Source organism: Tamandua tetradactyla, chromosome X (assembly GCF_023851605.1).
Source record: "Tamandua tetradactyla isolate mTamTet1 chromosome X, mTamTet1.pri, whole genome shotgun sequence".
NCBI classification, from domain to species: domain Eukaryota; kingdom Metazoa; phylum Chordata; class Mammalia; order Pilosa; family Myrmecophagidae; genus Tamandua; species Tamandua tetradactyla.
In genome coordinates this window covers 166172532-166193422 of record NC_135353.1, presented here as the reverse complement: position 1 = coordinate 166193422, position 20891 = coordinate 166172532, and the positions used below count along the sequence as shown (strand labels likewise).

The window sequence follows — 20891 nt, the reverse complement described above, 5'->3', positions numbered from 1 at the left end:
TTCTTGTAATTTTTTTTAATTAATAAAAAATTTAAAAAAAAGTATTCCATGTAAGTAATTACAGTGTTCAGGTAAACTGACCACACAAATTAGATAATGTGCTACCCAAAACATAAATTTTATACCACATAAACCTCTCTCCCTTTGGTCTCGCATAGAAGTTGCCACCATAATCTATGTGAAGATATTTCCTTTCCTTCGGCAAAGAATCCATACCCCTCCCCCATATCCCTGGCTTGTTGACACTTCGTTTTGGCATAATGTCTTTGTTACATTCAGTGAATGTATATTGCAGTGTTACTGTTGACTGTAGACACTAGTGTGAATTGATTGTATTTTTTCCCCATATACCATCCCATTTTCAACACCACACTGTTGACATTCCTTTGTTGTCCCTCATGTAAAAGACGTTTTTATATCTGTGCATTTAATCACTGTCATTGACCATTCTAGATTTTGCAAAGTTATACAGTTAAGTCTTTATCTTCTATCTTTCCTTCTGGTGTCATATGTGCCCCTAACCTTCCTCTTTGAACCAGACTCATACTCAATTTTGTTCAGTGTAGATTCTGCTATCCATATCTGGATCTGTACAGTCAATCCTACTGAACATTCTATACTCCTTTAGCATTAAATGCCCGATCTTTACCCTATTTCCTGATATCCTGTGTTCTCAACTTTAACTCTGAAAGTTTGCTCATTAATGTAAGTTCATATTAGTGATATTATACAGTATTTATCCTTTTGTTTCTGGCTAGTTTTACTTAGCATAATATCCTCAAGTTTCTTCCACATTGTTACATGCTTCATGACTTTATTCTGTTTTATAGATGTGTAATATTCAATTGTATATATATATACCACAGCTTGTTTAGCCACTTGTCCATGTTGGATATTTGGGCTGTTTCTGTCTCTTGGCAGTTGTAAAGAATGTTGCAGTAAACATCGATGTGCATATGTCCATTTGCGTCTTTACCTTCTGTTCCGCTGAATGTCTACTTAGTAATGGGATTGCTGGATCATATGGCAATTCTATAGTTAGTGCCCTGAGGAACCACCAAACTGCCTTCCAGAGCAGTTGCACCATTTAATACCAATAGATAAGTGTGCCTCTTTCTCCACATCCTTTTGCTTTGGGTGTAAGTTGCAGGAAACCAACTCCTATCACAAGATGTATAAGATATTTCCCTATATATTCTTCTAAAAGTTTTTTGGTCTTAACTCTAATGTTTCAGTCTTTGATCCATTTTGAGTTGAATTTTGTATAGGGTATGTTATGGATCCTCTTTCATTCTTTTGCATGTGGATATCCAATTCCCTAGACACTATTTATTGAAGAGGCTGCTCTGTTCCAGGTGGGTTGGCTTGAGCACCTTGTCAAAGATCCTTTGTCCATAGATGAGAGGGTCTATTTCTGAAAACTCAGTTAGGTTCCATTGGTCAGTCTATCCACTTCTATGCCAGTACCATGATGTTTTGACCACTGTAGCTTTGTAATGTGCTTTAAAGCCTGGTAGTGTTAGGCCTCCTACTTCAGTTTTCTTTCTCAAGATATTTTTAGCTATTTGAGGCATGCTGCTCTTCCAAGAAATTTGGTTATTGGTTTTTCTATCTCTGCATAGTAAGTTGTTGGGATTTTAATTGGCAATGCATTGAATCTGTAAATGAATTTGGGTAGAATTAACATCTTAACTCTTTTTAGTCTTCCAGTCCATGAACACAGTATACCCTTCCATTTATTTTGAATTTCCATATCCATAATTTCTTTTAGCAATTTCTTGTAGTTTTCTGTATATAGGTCTTTTGTATCCTTAGTTAAATTTATTCCTAGGTATTTTATTCTTTTGGTTGCTACTGAAAGTGGAATTTTTTCTTGATTTCCTCCTCAGATTGCTCATTACTAGTGTAAAGGACTACTACTGATTTTTGAGCATCAATCTTAACCTGCTACTTTTCTGTACTCATTTATTGGGTCTAGTTGCTTTTGTGTAGAGTTGTCAGAATTTTCGGCATATAGTATCATATCTGCCAACAATGAGAGTTTTACTTCTTTCTTTCCAGTTTGGATGCCTTTTATTTCTTTTTCCTGTGTAATTGCTCTGGCTAGAACTTGAGCACGATGCTGAAGAACAGTGATGACATTGGACATCCTTGTCTCTTGCTCTTGATCTTAGAGGGAAAGCTTTGAGTCTTTTCCCATTGAAGATGATGTTAGCTGTGGGATTTTCATATATTTCCTTTATCATGTTGGGGAAATGCCCTTCTATTCTTGTCCTTTGAAGTGTTTTCATTGAGAGGATGTTAAACTTTGTCAGATGCCTCTTCTGCATCAAATGAGATAATTGTGTTTTTTCTGCTCTGACTTCTTGATATGGTATATTACATTAATTGGTTTTCTTGTGTTGAACCACCTTGCATACCTGGAGTAAATCTCACTTGGTCGTGGTGTATAATTCTTTTAATGTACTGCTGGATTTGATTTATAAGTATTTTGTTGAAGATTTTTACATCTGTATTCATCAAGGAGACTGGTCTATAATTGTCTTGTATCTTTGTCTGGCTTTGGTATTAGGGTGATGTTGACTTCATAGAATGAGTTAGGTAGCTTTCCTTCCGTTTCAATTAATTTTTAAGAGTTTGAGCAAGATTGGCCCTAATTCTTTCTTGAATGCTTGGTAGAATTCACATATAAAGCCATTTGGTTCTGGACTTTTCTCTTTTCAGAGCTTCTTAATGATTGATTCAGTCTGTTTATTTGTGATTGGTTTGTTGAGGTCATCTACTTCTTCTCGAGTCAATGTTGGTTGTTCATGCCTTTCTAGGAAGTTTTCCGTTTCATCTGTGTTGTCTAGTTTATTAACGTACAGTTGTTTGTCATGTCCTCTCATTACCTCCTTTATTTCTGCGCAGTCAGTGGTTATGACCCCTCTTCCATTTCTGATTTTATTTGCATTCTGTCTCTTTCTTTTTTTCTTTTTTTTTTTTGTCAGCCTAGCTAAGGGACCATTGATTTTATCAATTTTTCTCAAAGAACCATCTTCTGATTTTGTTAATTTTCTCTATAGTTTTCATATTCTCAGTCTCATTTATTTTTGTGCTCATCGTTATTTCTTTCCTTTTATTTGCTTTGGGATTAGTTTCCTGTTCTCTTAAGTGAATAGTTAATTCCTCAATTCTTGCTCTTTCTTCTTTTTCAGTATAGGCATATAAGCAATAAATTTCCCTCTCAGCACCACCTTTGTTGCATCCCATAAGTTTTGATATGTTGTGTTTTCATTTTCATTTGCCTCGAGATATATACTGATTTGTCTCGTAATTTATTCCTTTATCCACTGGTTGTTTAAGAGTGTATTGTTTCACCTCCATATATTTGAGGATTTTCTGACCATCTGCCTGTTATTGATCTCCAACTTCATTCAATTATGGTCTGAGAAAGTGTTTTGTATAATTTCAATCTTTTAAAATTTATTGAGACTTGCTTTGTGACCCAGCTTATGGTCAGTCCTTGAGAATGATCCCTGAGTGCTTGAGAAAAATATGTATCTGCTATTGTGGGGTGTAATGTTCTGTTAATGTCTGTTAAATCTTGTTCTTTTATTGTGTCGTTCAAAAGCTCTGTTTCCATACTGATCCTCTGTGTAGATGTTCTGTCTGTTGATGAGAGGGGCAAATTGAAGTCTTCAACTGTTATTGTAGAGATGTCTGCTTTTCTCTTCAGTGTTGTCAGTGCTTGCCTCATGTAGTTGGGAGCATTCTGGCTTGGTGCATAAATATTTATGATTGATATACCTTCATGTTGAATTGTTCCTTTTATTAATATGTAGTGTCCATCTTTGCCTTGTTTAATTGTTTTGCATTTGACGTTTAATTTGTCAGATATTAGTATAGCTTCCCGTGCTCTTTCCTAGTTGTTGTTTGCATGAAATATATTTTTCCAAAGTTTCCCTTTCAACCTATTTTTGTTCTTGTGTCTAAAGTGAGTCTTTTGTATACAGCATACAGATGGATCCTGTTTTTTAATCCATTCTGCCAGTGTGTGTCTCTTTTGATTGGAGAGTTTAATCCATTAACATTTGATGCTTTTTACTGTAAAGGCTGTACTTCTACCATTTTGTCTTTTGGATTTAATATGTCATATCTATTTTTTTTTCTCTTTTTACCTTTACTGAAAGTCTTCATTTCTGCATTCTTCTCCAGGTTTCTCTCTTCTGTCTTTTCCTGTCTGCCTGTTATACTCCCTTTACTATTTCTTTTTTTTTATTTTTAATATTTTAAAATAATTTTTAAACTTTTTAAAAAAATGACAACATGAACATTCTTAACATATGATCATTCCATTCTACATATATAATCAGTAATTCACAATATCATCGCATAGTTGCGTATAACATCATCATGATCATTTCTTAGAACATTTGCATCAATTCAGAAAAAGAAATAAAAAGACAACAGAAAAAGAAAACGAAAACAGAAAAAAGAATTATACATTCCATACCCCTTACCCCTCCCTTTCATTGATCAATAGCATTTCGAACTAAATTTATTTTAACATTTGTTCCCCCTATTATTTATTTTTATTCCATATGTTCTACTTTTCTGTTGATATAGTAGATAAAAGGAGCATCAGCACAAGGTTTTCACATTCACAGAGTCTCACTGTGAAAGCTATATCATTGTTTAATCATCATCAAGAAACATGGCTACTGGAACACAGCTCTACATTTTCAGGCAGTTCCCTCCAGCCTCTCCGCTACATCTTGAACAACAAGGTGATATCTACTCAATGCGTAAGAATAACCTCCAGGATAACCTCTCAGCTCTGTTTGGAATCTCTCAGTCATTGACACTTAGTCTCATTTCACTCTTCCCCCTTTGGTCGAGAAGGTTCTCTCAATCCCTTGATGTTAATTCTCAGCTCATTCTAGGGTTTTTCTCAGTCCCTTGATGCTGGGTCTCAGCTCATTCTTGGATTTCTGTCCCATGTTGCCAGGAAGGTCCACACCCCTGGGAGTCATGTCCCACGTAGACAAGGGGAGTGATAAGTTTGCTTGTTGTGTTGGCTGGAGAGAGAGGCCTTTACTATTCCTTGCCGAGTCTGTCTTTTAGTCATAAGTTCTCTCAGTACCTTTTTGTCTGAAAGTGTTCTAATCTTCCCCTCATTTTTTTTAACTTTAAGATTTATATTTTTAACTTTTTAAACAGGGAAAACAACACGCTCCTTGGGGAAGGGTGAGGGATTGAGAAGACAGACCTGGGTATTCTAGTTTGCTGGCTGCCAGAATGCAATGTACCAGAAACATAATGGCTCTTAAGAGGGGAATTTATTAAGTTGCAAGTTTACGGTTCTGCAACCATGAAAATGTCCAGATTAAAGCAAGGCTATAGAAATGTCTAATCTAAGGCATCCATTGAAAAATAACCTTGGTTCAAGAAGGCTGATGACATTCACGGTTTCTCTCAGCTGGAAAGGCACATGGTGAACATGGTGACATCTGCTAGCTTTCTCTCCAAGCTTCTTATTTCATGAGACTCCCCTAGGGGTATTTTTATTCATCTCCAAAGGTCTCTGGCTGTGTGGGCTCTCATGTTTCTCATGGCTCTGAAGCTTTTTCTGAAAATGCTCCCTTCTTAAAGAATTCCAGTAAACTAATCAAGATCTTCCTGGAATGGGCGGAATCATGTCTCCTTCTAATCAAAAGTTAACCACAATTGGGTGTGTCATGTCTCTTTGGAGATAATCTAATCAAGTTTCTAGCCCCACAGTGCTGAATAGAAATTAAAATAAATGGCTGCCTCCACAAGATGGATCAGGATTAAACATGTCTTTTCTTTAGTACATAATCCTTTCAAACCAGCACACTGGGTAAAAATTATTACAGCAGCACCTGGAATTGATAGGCCTACTTAGGAGAGAAACACAGGCATTGCTATACCACAACAAATAATAGCTAGTGACTGAGGCTCAGCACACCAGTTCATAATTCATTGAAAGTTGCTGTAGATCGAAGTCATAAACATTTTCCAGCTCATCATGAAACAAGTCCCATTCATCTTCCATGTCTGTTGAGTCATCATCTCCATCTGCAGCCAGAGGCATTAGCAACATCTTGGCCAGCTTAAAAATGGCAACCTCTTTTTTTTGTTGTTGTTCAAGGGATTGCTGTTGTCTTCCCTCAATGAGCTGCCAGAAGTGGTTCCTTCGTTAGGCCCAGTATCTACTTTGTGTTCCCATTTTCTGTCTCTGGCTTCTCTCTATGGCCATCAGCATATGCATGCTTATAGAAACAGTTCCTTCCAAATGAACAGCTCCCACGTCCTTCACAGAATACCTGCATGCCTTGTTGCTCATTGCCTTCTTGTATTTCTGAATGAGTTTCTGCTTCTCTTCTTTCTCCTCCACCCAATGCTCAGTTATGACAAAGTTAGATATGATCCAGCATTCTAGGCAGAAGTTTTATGATGTTGCTAGCAAATTTCTTAGCATTCCTCTACTTGTAAATGCATGTGATAGCAGATATGGTTGCAGTTGGAGAGAATTCCAAAGCAGTGCTGTGCTCACTTGGGTTTGCTTTCTCATAGACAACATCTGTGCAGATTCCACAATGCATGTCCTTACTATACTGGACAGCGAATAAGAGCTCCTTGTCCTTCTCATGGGCCACAATGCAAGATTTTATATGTTGTGATCTCTGGGCAAAATCCATTGGATGTAGGACCTGCAGCCCACACATATCACATGAATCTCCAGGGAGGTATGCATAGTTCTCCCCATATCGGCACTCTCTCACTGCAGCACAGGGGTAAAGCTGCTTCTTTGTTTCCATAGTGGTTTGCTCTCTCTCTGATTCTTCCTTGGTTACTGAGCCCTGTGGGTGTGTTTCAGTGCAGGAAGGGGCATTAGGGTTGTCCAGTAACAAACTGAATGGCATTCACCCAGTCTTCTATCTTGCTCCTATAGTTGCAAAGTTTGAATTTCTTGACTCAGCTTCACCTCCACTTCTTTCAACATGTGGTCCAACTACTGATGAGGGACATCAGAAGCAGCAAGGAATGATTTTGCAATTAAATCTGCAGCATTTGCTTCTTCCTGTTTCAGGGGTTTGCTGTGTTTATATCTGCCATGGCCTCCGTGAATACAGTACCCTTGCTGAAAATACTTGCATACTACACCATATGGACTGTCAGAGAGGTCATGTGAATAACGATAGTTATCTTTTTCCTTACAAACGCTGTGCATAAAATACCTTCAGGTGACCTGTTTAATACAGCTGCTGCTACTGCTGTTGCTGCCACCTCCCCCTCCTCCTGCCCCCAAGGACAGGGAGGTCACTGTGGGGGATAGTAATTGGGAAGGCTGCTGCTGCCATTGCCACTCCTACTCCTAGTATTACGGCTGTTGTTCTGGGAGCTGCAGTCTCCGCCATTACTGTTTATCCCACAAAGCAATGGCACCAGAACTTCTGGGATTACATAGTTCCGGTTCAGCTTTGAGGAGAGGGTGGCTAGGGGAGGAGAAGGGGTCTGAGGTGTGTGCTTGCTCCCCGACCTGCTCTGCCTCCCCTCGGTTTTTAAAGGATAGTTTTGCTGGGTATAGAATTCTTGGTTGGTAGATTTTGTTTTCCAAAACCTTATATACATCATGTCTTGTCTCCATGGTTTCTGCTAAGAAATCCGCACAATCTTATTGAGCTTCCCTTGTATGTTATGAATTTCTTCTCTCTTGCTGCTTTCAAAATTCTCTTTGTCTTTGACTTTTGTGAATTGACTAGTAATTGTCTTGGAGTAGTCTGTTTGGATCTGTTCTGTTTGGGGTTTGCTGCACTTTTTGGATTTGTAGTTTTGTTTTCCATAAGAGGTGAAATTTTCAATGATTATATCCTCCATTAGTCTTTCTGTTCCTTTTTCCTTCTCTTCTCCTTCTGGGGTACCCATACCGTGTTTATTTGTTAACTTCATGTTGTCATTCATTTATTTCCCTCAGACCCTGCTCATATTTTTCCATTCTTTTCTCTGTATATTTTTTCTGTGTCGGATTTCAGATATCCAGTCCTCTAGTTCACTAATCCTTTCTTCTGCCTCTTCAAATCTATTGTAGTAGGTCTTCATTATTTTTTCCATCTCTTCTATTGTGCCTTTCATTCCCATAAGTTCTGTGATTTGTTTTTCAAACTTTTGAGTTCGTCTTTATGTTTGCCCAATGTCTTCTTTATATCCTCCCTCAACTCGTTGATTTGTTTTTTGAAGGGAGTTTGCAGGTCTGTTTGAACATCCTGTATTGGTTGTTTCAAATCCTGTGTCTCATTTGAAGTGTTAATTTGTTTGTTTGCTGGGCCATATCTTTGATTTTCCTAATATGCTTCATTATTTTTTTGCTGGCATCTAAGCGTTTGATTTTCTTAATTATTTTATTCTGGAAGTTGTTTTCTTCCTTTTCTTTTTGGTTGTTTGTGTTCTCTATCTGTTCTTTGGCTTTTCATTCAACTTACTCTTGGTCTCTAGCATAGGTTCTGTTTAACTGATTCAAATTTTTCAGTTGTTCTTTTTCTGTTTCTTGCCCTGTGTATACGGAGCCTTTTTTTGGAGGAGGGTCTCCTCAGATATTATCAACCCCAGTCAGACTTACCCAGACCATACAGACCCAAGTTTCAGGAAAAGAGAACTCCCAGTATCAAGTTTCTTGAAGGGTGAGACTCAGCAGTTTTCTGACTTTCCTATGAAGTCAACTCTGTGCTTTTCTTATGCTGCCTACAGCTTCCTACCACCACCTTAAAGTGATGTGATGCCTTTAATTTCAGCAGACTTCCCCTGCCAGGGGTGTGGTTGAGACCCATATATTCACCTTTGCAGCTTGGGCAATTCCAAAGAGGCATAATCATAACCAGTAGAGGGTGCCTTTCCTTTCCAGGAACAGAGAAGTAAGGCAGTGAACCTTTACTAATGTGGTTTAACCTGCACAGGTTTCTGCAAGTGACCCCTCCAAAAATCGGATGAATCAAAGTTTTCTTCCTCTCTTGTTTCTGAATATAGCAAAGAAAACCGAAGTCCATTTCCAGTGCACTATGGAAAGAGGGAAAGTTCAGCAAGTGACTTCCTACAAACATACTAAATCTTTTTTCTGGGGCTTTATCCCAAAATTCACGTGATTAAAAAAAAAATTTCATTCAGATCCACATGTTTAGCACCTATCACACAAGTCACACAAATGTGAAAGTGCTACGAATAATACAGCAGGATAGGATGACAAATTCTAATTAAGTGTGTCAGGAGAGAAGTTGGGTGTAAAAGAATCCGTCATTCTGGAATCAGAGAAAAAGAAAGGTAAGGCAATAGAAGAAGATATGTATTGAAAGGATTTTTTAAAAAAACATAGCAGTAGTTCCGAATTGCTATCTTTATTCCAGCCTCAAGAGAGGAAGGTGAGCTGGAATGGAAAGCTGTCTTTAGCAAAAGGAAGAAGATGGTGCAGAATTTGACCAGCAAAGAGTAGACAGAAAATGCACAGTGAGCCGTGTGCAGTCAGATGACAGACAGAGACCTAGGAAACACTGGTGTTGGTGAGGGAGTTGGCTCTTTATAACGATAAGAAGTGTGACGAGAGAGCTGAATGAATGGTTTTAGTGTTTCTCCTGTAAAGAGCCAGGTAGTCTTGTCAAATTGTGCATATAGGGCAAATTTTATGACTGACGTATGGAAAGACTGTCCTTTACCTAGCTGGTTCACTGTCACAGTTTATTCTAGGAGGGAGAGAATGTCTGGAATTTGGGGCCCGATTTTTCACAATAGCCGGATCATGACATGGCTCTGTTCTCAGTCTCAGCTGACAGCCTTGGAGATGAATGGGGCCTCTGTGTGGTGGAAATAACCCCTTGCCCACCTCTCCCCACCCTTATGTGTCGTAGCCTTTTTTTCTTTTCCTTTTAATTAAGTGCAGTGTACCCAAAGTAAAATTCACCCTTTTTAGTGTATAAATTTGCATATTTTGACAAATGAGGAAAGTCAGGTTACCACCAGCACAGCCAAGATACAGAACAATCCTTTCACCCCCCAAAAGTCCCCCCACACCCTTTCTCCCTGCTCCAGCTCCAGACCACATCACCATTCCTTCTCCATAATTTTCCCTTTTCAGGAATGTCACATACATGGAATCATACAGCATGGAGCCTTTTGAATCGGCTTCTTCCCCTCAGTGTAATGCGTTTGAGATTCATTCATGCAGAAGCAAGTGTCTATCAGTCATACTTTGCTGCTAAGGAATGTTCCATTTTAAGTATGTATAGCAGTCTCTTAATCCATTCTCCAGCTGTTGGACATTTGGGTGGTTTCCAATTTGGGATAATTACAAGGAAAGTTGCATACAGGATTTTGAAATGAACACACATTTGTTTTTCTCTTGGGTAAATCTAGCTGTGGGATTGCTGAATCTTGTGGTAAGTGAAGGTTTATCTTCATAAGATGTTACAGCCTTCTTTTCAATCTGACTCAGTAACAAGGCACTTTACAAACATCACTGGTTTTATAGATTTGATTTGACTTGCAATGCTAATTTGTTGCTGTAGCACAAGACCTATTGGTAAGTAGATGAAAAGACATTATATATTTATCTGCTGAATACTGATGAAGTTTTATGCTTCCTCTTAGTGTTTGAAATTAGCATTCATGGACCTTTTTGGGGTCACCATTTCCACTACCATGAAGCTCACTCAGATCTGTTTGAGTGAAAGGGCATCCTTATTTGCATACCTTTTCCTCCTTCACTAAGGCAGTTGTTCCAACTTCTTGCCTAAAATTAGAATGCTCTTCAGGCCATCCAGCCTTCCAGCAGAGAAACCAGAACTCCTGGACAGGATATGTAATACCTGTCTGTGCAGTCTTCCAGGAGCTGGGACTTCTGTGGATTGGGTCCCCCAGCAGATGCAAACATTCCTCACATTTGCCCATCCGAGGTATTAAAATAACCAAAAACCTGGAGAGTTATTATTTCCCCGCCTTCTGCTTTGTGACTTACAGATCCAGCACATTGCCAGGAACAAGCAGAAGCTTAATAAAACCTACTTAGGGATTCTACCAGTAGAAAAGAATCAAAAATGAGAAATTGAATTTCACTAATGTTTTATCAGATACAGGCTGCATGTCACCAATAGCTGTCATTTTATTCTTGTTTCAAATATTTTAAATAATGAAAGAAACTTATGATGATAGATGGTACAAATTCATTATCATATATCATAACTCACCACCATGTTTAATCTCTTTCTTCAGTGTAGGTATTTAAGGGTCGTTGAATATGATTGAAACCCCCTTGTGTGCTTGACCTTAACTGATTTGTTATGATTTGTAGTAGAAAGACCAATTTATTTTACATTTTCATTGCTTCCACTAACATCATCATGTATAGGTGTGGGGGTTTGGAGGTGTATGTACCCTTGGAAAACAGGTTCTTAAATTTCATCCCCTCCTGTGCTTGTTAACTCACTGTAAGTAGGACGTTTTGATGAGGCTACTTCAGTTAAGGTGTGGCCCACCTCAGTCAGGATGGGTCTCACTCCTATTACTGGAGTCCTTTAAAGATAAAGAAATTCATACAGAGATAGAGAAAGCCACAGGAGGCAAGAAGCTGAACCCGGAAGAGAAGGGAGAGAGACAAGGGGATGCCCTTATGTGTTTTACCATGTGACAGAAAAGCTAAGGACCACAGATCACCAGAAGCCTGCCCCAAACGCCATGGTCTTCAGAAAGAAAGCATTGCCCTGATGATAATGCCTTGATTTGGACTTTTTCCTAACCTCAAAATCATGAGTGAATAAATTCCCATTGTTATAAGCAACCCTTTGCATGGTATTTTCTGGAGTAGCCAAGGCAACTAAAACAGTGGCTTATTTGGAGTAGGGGCAGTCTGCATACAGAGTGGATTCCATTTTAGTAAATGATTCCATACACATGTTAACTAGAGAGGTGGAATTAGGCAGGGTTCTTGTTCCTGACATAAAGCACACATAGTTCCAGGGTGCATGTCATCCCTGGGGAGGCCAGTGAGATATTATGCACCTGGACATTTAAGGTTTTAACAGAACTTAGAACCTCAGTCATTTCATGGATTTCCGTGTCAGAAATAAACAGTGGTAAAGACATGTTCCTATTTGTCTTGAGCCGGTGTAATACTTCATCCTCCTCCCTAATGTAAGTTTTGTTGGGGCATATGCAGTGACGAAGACTTGGGCAGCGTTGTCTCTGCCACCCAAACTCAAGCGCAAAGCTGAAGTGTTGTCAGTACACTCAAAATACATGTGTGCGCGTGCACATGGACACACACACACGCACACACACACACACACACCCTCAGGATTAGGACCTTGATAAGGGGAAGCCAGGGTGGAAGGGAAGGTACCTGCTTTCCAGGGGGCCATGTGCGCTACTGTACTATTTCTGTGGACACGTTAGTGTGTGAAGAGGTCTTCTCGAGGAAGGGCCAGTTACGTAGGGTTATAGCTGATGCTTAGTCAAATAGAGTGTTTTAAAAAACTGACCAGTCCTAGTACGTCCGTACAGTGAAATCACATTCTCCCATAAAAAGGAATGACATTCTTCTGAAACTTACTACAATGTAGATGAAGCTTGGAAATGTTAAGCTAAGTGAGAAAGGCCAGATGCAAGAGGACAAATAGTGTATGATGCCACTTACATGAAATGCCCATATTAAGCAAATCTGCAGAGACAAAATACAGATTGGTGGTTCCTGGGGGAAAGAGTGCTGTCTGATGTGTTCACAGTTTCCTTTCGGGGTGACAGAAATATTTTGGAACTCGACTAAGATGCTGGTGAACTTGAAATGCCACAAAATTGTACATTTTAAGATGGCAAATTTCATATTATGTGTTTTTTACAATAATAACAAAAACGAACAACCAGTCCTGATTCAAGAAGGGTTCCTGGTAATTTGAATCCATCAGTGAAAGAAAAGCTTCTGTGAGGCACACACGTGTTACTAAGCCCTTTGCACCTAGTGACTTCTGAATGGGAGCTGTCAGTCAGGTTGGAAATCACCGTCCCCAGTCTGCAGACCTGCTGTTTAGTTTTATTGGGTTTTCTGCTGGACGGAAGGGTGATCTGTCTGTGTGTACTGTCAGTTCTGTGTCTGGCTCATCATTTTTTCACTTACGAAGCTGCCAGAGTAAAGAGAACGGGTAGGAGAACCTAGAGGAAAAAGATGTACTTCCCTTCCACAAAGAGCCGTGTGGTCAGGTTCACCTTTGGGGGGGGTAGTGAAATGTTCCTTTATAGAACACCAGCACAGGCGGGCTGTACTAGTTTGCTAGCTGCCGGAATGCAACACACCAGAGACGGATTGGCTTTTAATAAAAGGGGATTTATGTTGGTTCTTCAGAGGAAAGGCAGCTAACTTTCCACTGAGGTTCTTTCTTACGTGGAAGGCACAGGATGGTCTCTGCTGGTCTTCTCTCCAGGCCCCTGGGTTCCAACAACTTTCCCCGGGGTGATTTCTTTCTCCATCTCCAAGGGCCCGGGCTGAGCTGCAAGTGCTGAGATGAGGAATGCCAAGCTGCTAGACTGTGCTACATTGCGTTCTCTCATTTAAGCACAAGCCAATTAAGTTAAACGTCACTCATTGCAGCAGACACGCCTCCTAGCCGACTGCGGATGTAATTAGCAACAGATGAGATTCACCTACCATTGGCTCATGTCCACAGCAACAGAACTAGGTGCTTTCACCTGGCCAAGTTGACAACTGAATCTAACTACCACATGGGCCATGGTGGCTCAGCAGGCAGAGTTCTTGCCTGCTATGCTGGAGACCCAGGTTCGATTCCCAGTGCCTCCCCATGCAAAAACAAAAAACAGCCACAACTACAAAAAACACCAGCACTGTATGTGCTGCTTTGAAAATGTTGTATACCTCAGAAAAGCTGTGTTCTTTAATCCTGATTCAAAACTGTAGGGTGGAAACTCTTTGATTAGATTACATCCAGAGATGTGATGCTTCCAGTTGTGGATATGGTGTTTTGGTTAGATGGAGATGTGACTCCACCCTTTCAAGGTGGGTCTTGATTAGTTAACTGCAGTCCTTTACAAGGGGAAGCATTTTGGAGAGAGCTCAGAGCCGATATAGACATTTGAAGATCGAGACAGAAACAGCCTAGGTCTTAAGCAAGGATTCAGAGCTATAGCCAGAATATGAAGAGAAGAAATCTCTGGCCCAGACAGATAGTAAGCTAAGAGATGAAACCCAGAGTTGTATCCTGGAGGAGCTGAGCGAAGGCCCACAAAAGAGCATCAGAAGCTACAAGCAAAGAAACCAGGGAACAAGGACCAGCAGACACCCACCATGTGCCTTCCAAGATCACCCTTCCTTGAGCCAAGTTATCTTTCTCTGGATGTCTTAGTTAGGGCATATTTATGGCCTTAGAACTGTAAACTTGTAACTTATTAAATTCCCTTTTTAAAAGCCATCCCATTTCTGGTATATTGCTTTCTGGCAGCATTAGCAAACTAATACACAGTATTATAGATAAGAATATTTGTGTGTGGTTTATTGCAGAGTTTGGAAAGGAAAAGGAGGGGCTTCCTTTTTTCGTCTGCAGCTATATCATTAGATTTTACGGGCTTTTAGTCCATCTGTACAAACAGTGTTTGGGGCAAGTACATGACGCACGCAATGTCTTTGTAACCTAGATTGATACCCGACAAAATCTGTTCATTTAAAAATTTAAGCAGGAAAGAGCAGCTTTGTTCGTGAAACCAGTATGGGAGAATATTCCTCAGTACCTTTTAGTGATGGCTGGTTAGACTGTGGTACGTCCTTACCAGAGACTTCTCAGCAAGAAAAAGGAACAAGTTATCAATACTTTTGACAACTTGGATGAATCCTCAGACACGTATGCTGAGTGAAACCAGCCATTCTAGAAAGGCCACTTGATGACTATATGCTTCCATTTATAGAGCTTTCTGGGAGTGTCAAAACTGCAGAGATGGAGAGAAAGCTACTGGTTACCAGTGATTAGGAATGTGGATAAGGAATGGGGTGGAATGGTGGCTGGGAGCTGCCTACCCCAGAAAAATGTGTTCTTAGACTAACCTGTTCCTGTGGGTGTGGACCCTTGTAAATAAGATCTCTTCAAGGTGGTGCTTCACTTAAGATGTGTCCCAGGTGAATCAGGTTGGGTCTTAATTTGTATTATTGGAGTCCTTTATAAGCAGAGTGAAAGTCAGTTTGAGAGAACTGTAGCCAGAATTGGAAGTCAGCAGAACTCAGAGGTGAGATGAGAAGCCGAGAGGCCCCCGTTTGCATTGCCATGTGACAGACAGTCCAAGGACCAAGGATTGCCGGCAGCCAGCCCCAGAATACCACATTCTGGGAAAAGTCATCGCCTGGATGACACCTTGATTTTGACTTCTAGCCTCAAAACCATAAGCTAATAAATCCCCATTGTTTAAGTCAGTCCCTCGCATGGTGTTTGCTTTGGCCACCAGGAAACTGAAACAGGTGAGTCTGGCTGTGAAGAGGTGGCACAGGAGAGCTCTTTTGTAGTGAGGGAACAGTTCTGTATGTTGACTGTAGAAATGGGCACACAAATGTACACATAGGACAAAATGCATAAATTATATACACACACGTGCACACAGGTGTGCACAGAAGAATGGAGGTTAGAAAATGAGGAAAACTGAATAAGTTTTGCAAATCAGTGACCAGTAATGTGCTGATACTGATTTCCTAATTTTGATAATCTGCAGGTATATAAGATGTCACCATTGGCGAAGCTAAGTACAGGGTACTCAGGGCTTTATAGGTTTTGCAACTTCTTGTGGATCTGTATTATTTTCAAAACACAAAGTGTAAAAAAAAATTAAACCATAAACATAGTTTTAGATTTCCAGCACCTACCAAGCTTTTGTGTGTGAGAGAAAGAAAAGTGGGTGGGTGTCAATGCAAAAGCAGCAGGGGCTTTTTAATTAAATTTTTATGTCAATAGCCATGTTGCAACCTAAGTTTTGATGGGGTGTTCTTTTGTGTTATGGATGCAGCTAGCAGCCATATTAGTTTAGAAACAGATGGGTGCACAAACATTTTGGGGCTTCTGGAGGCAAGAATAATAATGAGAAATCATCTGGAAGTGAAAAGCAGTTGTCATGTGGATATAGCTTGAATTTTTGTATCCTGGGGAATTCGGCAGGGGCCATATATGGAACACCCACTGATTGGCTCCTTGTAGATTAATTATCATGATAAACATTTCTGCATAGACAGTGGATAACTGTACTTTTAGGGGAAAACAAGTCTGTGTGTGCCGCCTTCTTCCTCACCTCCATTCCAGGGAGTATAAAATGTTTTTAAAATAACCCCTTAGGTCCTTTAGTTTGAACAATTCTGTTACATATGCATATTCATCCTGAGAGAAGTGGGCAGGTTTGAGGATGGTTATCACAATTTAATGCATTAGCTGACAGCTTACAGCCATTCATGTAAGCAGGGTTTCTCCACCTTGACGCTGTTGGCAGGTCTCTGGAGGGGCTGTCCTAGTCCCTGGTAGGATGTGGCGCAGCGTCCCTGTCCTCTACCCACTAGTTGCCAGTAGGATCCTTCTCTCACAGTTGTGAAACCCAGACATATCACTAAATACTGCCCAAAGTCCCCTGGCAGTAAGATCGCCCTAGTTGAAAACCACTGATTTAAATCTTTTAGGTGGGATTTTTTTTTTCTTCCAACTAGTTTATTTGTTCACCTGGAGTTTTACTAGGATTCCTGTTTCTGTGCCCTTTCTTACCTCACCTTCTCCTTAGGCTTCATTTTTATTCCTGAACTATGGAACTCTAATAGACTTTGCAACAGTGAGAAAAATACAGTCCCACTTTTTAATTAATTTTTTTTCCAGTGTGTTTTTTCCCCGAGGAAGGGGGAAATCTGCCAAAAGCATTCTCTGGCAGATAATAAAATAATTGAGAGTAGCAGCATACTTTCAATCTGATTAATTTTGGCTCCTGGTAAGTAGGTTAGAGAACCAGGAAAAGGGTGTAACTCTTAATATTTGCGAGTAATTGCATCTGCAGAAATTCTTAAGCTGCCTACCCCACTGTGATTCTAGCAGCTGACAAATTCCTACGTAGGCTTCTCCATGTTTTCTTGGACCACAAATTCCCTCCCTAGTAAAGACGTGTTTCCACAGCTTCAGAAAATAATTTTAATGGTTTGGCCCTTTTAATTTCAACAAAAGTTCAGGGCTTATTGTTCAACTGAGGCTCTAAAAATATATTTGACTGCAGTGGCTCATTTACATTGCTGATATGTGTCCCTGTTTAAAAAAAGGATCTTGGTGAAATCATTAAGGCTAGTGTTTCTTGAGGTGATGGTAGCCTTTGCTGTAGAAATAATAAAGGAAAATAGTCATTTTCATCCAATAAGGAAGACCTATAATCTGTCCATATTACTGGAAGACACAGTACCTTTAAACTTATGAGCGACGGCAATGCCGCCTCTCTTACTGTAGTCCACCTCATGCCCAATGCGATTAACAGTTGTTCAATCTTTTCTGTTTACTCTTCCAATTTGTATGCGTGTCAAAGCTAAAGAGTCTACCCTCCTTCACCCATTTTAACCAATTCTTTGAACATTATGTCAGTGTAGAGAAGATCACATTTCCACTAAACTTCTAACTTTAAAAAGTAAGAGTGACTAAATATATATATCCAGATTTGCCATTTTTGTGGTCATTATTTTGTTGGTGGATTGGAGGTGAAAAGCTAGAATGAAAATCAGATTTTATAAATTGTAGTCATTTAAATATGCATCTTGTTCAATATAGCCAAAGAATTTCTACTAATATTAACTTAGTATCAGTAACAGGAAAAGGTTAGATTCTGTTAAGGATGCCTTTAAGGCTTGAACTCTTTTCTCCTACTCTGACAGTTGGTGATGGTATGAAAAGGGCTGAGATAATTTAAGTTTCCTGTTTCAGAGAAAATTAAATAGCCACTTACCAAGGAGCTTATCTTCAAATTCATACACTGTTAGATTTAAAACTGTTCTGAAATTCTAATGTAACCCTAAAAATGTTTTTTTGATATTTTGTTTCCTGCCAAATTCCATTGCCTTTCTTACTTTCTAGACTAAAAGCAAGTTATCTGGACTGTAAGACACAATACTCAGTTTTCTTCCAACTTTGTACATTTGTTTGCTGGTGCCTCCCCCTCCATCTACTTCTTAAATATCGTTGTTCTCCCAAGGTGACATTCTTTTCTTGCTTTCCCACATCTTTGTCTGCAGTCACCATGCCACTCCCTCCTGAATCTCAGTATCCATCCCCAACCTCTTACTTGACCCCCAAGTCACGGTGCCAATCCCCACTTTTCCTTTGACCCGCAGGTCTGGTACCCGCTCCAGCCTATCCTTTGACTTCTATACTCATATTTTTAATGGCATATTTCCAAAGCCATTTTTCACCATGATCCCACACTTACTTCCATTGCCATTTCCCTCCAAAGGAACACTCCCTCTTTGTTATGTTCTGATTTCTGTTGAATCTTAACATTTAAGAATCGTGTCCCAATATTAATCTCCATGCCCCCACCTCCTCTCCTCTGTTTCCTTATCCCCACACTTCCATCAGCCAAAACAGTCCCTCCCTCTTGTTAGCATGGCCTTAGTGCCCGTTGCTGCTGCTGTATTATGGTAACAATGACTAACATTTATTGAGTGCTTACCGTGTGCCACACGCGATTCTAAATACTTGGCAGATGAAAAGTACTTGCTCCTAACAGCCTAAGAAGAAGGTTGGGTTCCATCCCTCATTTGCAAGGGAAGAAACTCAAGGCATTGAGAAGGTACCAATTTATCAAAGCCATGCTGCTGGGTGCCCTGGAGCTAAAATTCCAAATGGGCTCTCTGGCTCTAGAATCTTCCTCTTTTAAAATGATTTTTCTTTATTCAGTTAATGGTGGATGAGGTTGATGGGTTTTCTGACATTAAACTGTGTGTTCCTGGAATAAATCCTACTCAGCTGGCACAAGCTGTCCTTTTTATATATTGCCAAATTTTGATGTGTTAGTACTTTGATATATTCTCATTCATCTTACTAAGAGAACCTGGGCTGTGATGTTACTTTTTTAATGTCTTCATCAGGCTTGGGTATTAGGTTTATGCTGGCCTCATAAAGCCAATTGGGGTTTCAGAAAGTGCTTTCCCAAAGAACTCCCAGCAACATCTCCTATCTAGGTCTTTCCCCTTGACCAGAATATAGGAAGCCTTCTGTAAGTGGCTGGGTAGTAAATATTTTAGCCTCTGTTATGACTCATTTCTGGCTTTGCAGTACAAAAACAGCCATCGAAAATAAAGCAGAGTAGCTGTGTTGCAATAAAACTTTATTTACAAAATCAGGGTGAGGGACCAGATTTTACCCACAGGCTGTAGTTTGCCAACCCTTGCCCAGACCATGAATAGAATTCAGGAATATCTTCCCTTTTCAGGATTACCCGGGACATGGTGCATGCATAATGATATTCTTTCCTTTCCTCTTTAAACTCCAGTAGCTGGCGGGCCATGGTGGCTCAGTGGCAGAGTTCTCACGTGCCATGCCTGCGACCCGGGTTTGTTTCCCGGTGCCTGCCTGTGTGAAAAAGGAAAAAAAAAAACAAGAAAAAACTACAATATAGCTCCCACTGTCTATACTTGCATTTCCTAACCTCAGTTCTTTGCTCATCATCTGCATATTTCTGGACATATTTGCATGCATCTTTGTATTTTTCCTCAGATTGAAGCACTTTCTCTTTCTTAAATATACCATTAAATCCGTTAATTGTATTTGCATAATACATGTTAAAATAAATACTAAAAAATTTAATTATTTGTCCCCAGGGTCCCTATAAAATTATGTTGGGGCCATCCGAGCTATGGGCGCACCAGAGTTTTCTTGATGTCCAAGAATACATCTGCTTGTCACAGTTGTCAGTTCGACAAGTATCTATTATCATTTCTCTGTTAAGTGATGACGATGCTCTGTGGGCTGGAAAAGATGAGGAAGTCTTATCTTTTCCTCTCTCCCTAGTGGGGATAAGCAGATGTTTTAAAAATCATCTGTCATAAAGGTGGATAAATCTAACATTGGAGGTGTACACCAGATGGATGCAGAGTCAGCTCCCAATGAGAAAGAGGCATTTGAGCAGGGCTTTGAGCTAGAACTTTTCAAGCAAACAAAGAAGAGCATTTCAGACAAAACCAACCAACTGAGTTAAAGCCCTGAGCCCCGACAGAGCCCAGCGTGTCTGGGGAAGGCTCATCTTGATGAAGGGGTGGGGGTGGGGGCAAATGATACAAGACTGGAGGCAGGAGAGGAAGAGTCTCGAAAGCTGACTTAGCAGATTAGCATCAGGTTGAAAGGTCAGAGCTCTGTCTAGTTAAAAGCCACTGACTTGGGTTTCTTTTGTTTGTTTTTTAACTTTTTACTTTGAAATAATTTCAAACTTACAGGACAGTTACAAAAAATAATACAAAGTCTACACAGAAAACTCCAGTATATCCCTACCCAGATACCCAGATTTACCCATGTTTAACCTTTGCCACTTTATTTTCCTTTTGAGGCATCAGTCTGTCTGTATGTTTGTCTGTCTGTCTCTCTTCTTGCCTGTGTACCTACCTGTCTTGAGTAGGTTGAACACATTGTGCTCCTTGTACACTTAATACTTCTATATACATTTCCTAAAAGCAATGATATCCTAAAATCAGCGATATTCAGTTATATAACTACCTGCAGTCTAGTTACCAAGTTCAAGAAATTTAATCTTGATATAAAGCTTGCTTACATTCTGTATTCCATTTGTCCCAGTAGTGTTTGTTCTTTTGGGCCTTTTCTTCCCTATTATGAAATCCAGGCTGGAATCATGTACTGCAT

The 20891-nt window shown here is 39.8% G+C and overlaps 1 protein-coding gene and 1 pseudogene across 7 annotated transcripts in view; one reads left to right on the top strand and one right to left on the bottom strand.

Moving 5' to 3' along the window:
- Positions 1–20891, top strand: part of TBL1X (transducin beta like 1 X-linked) — a 329283-nt gene that overhangs the window by 247257 nt on the left and 61135 nt on the right. The gene's annotated exons all lie outside the window — the stretch shown is intronic.
- Positions 5963–7424, bottom strand: LOC143671059 (E3 ubiquitin-protein ligase makorin-1 pseudogene; annotated as a pseudogene).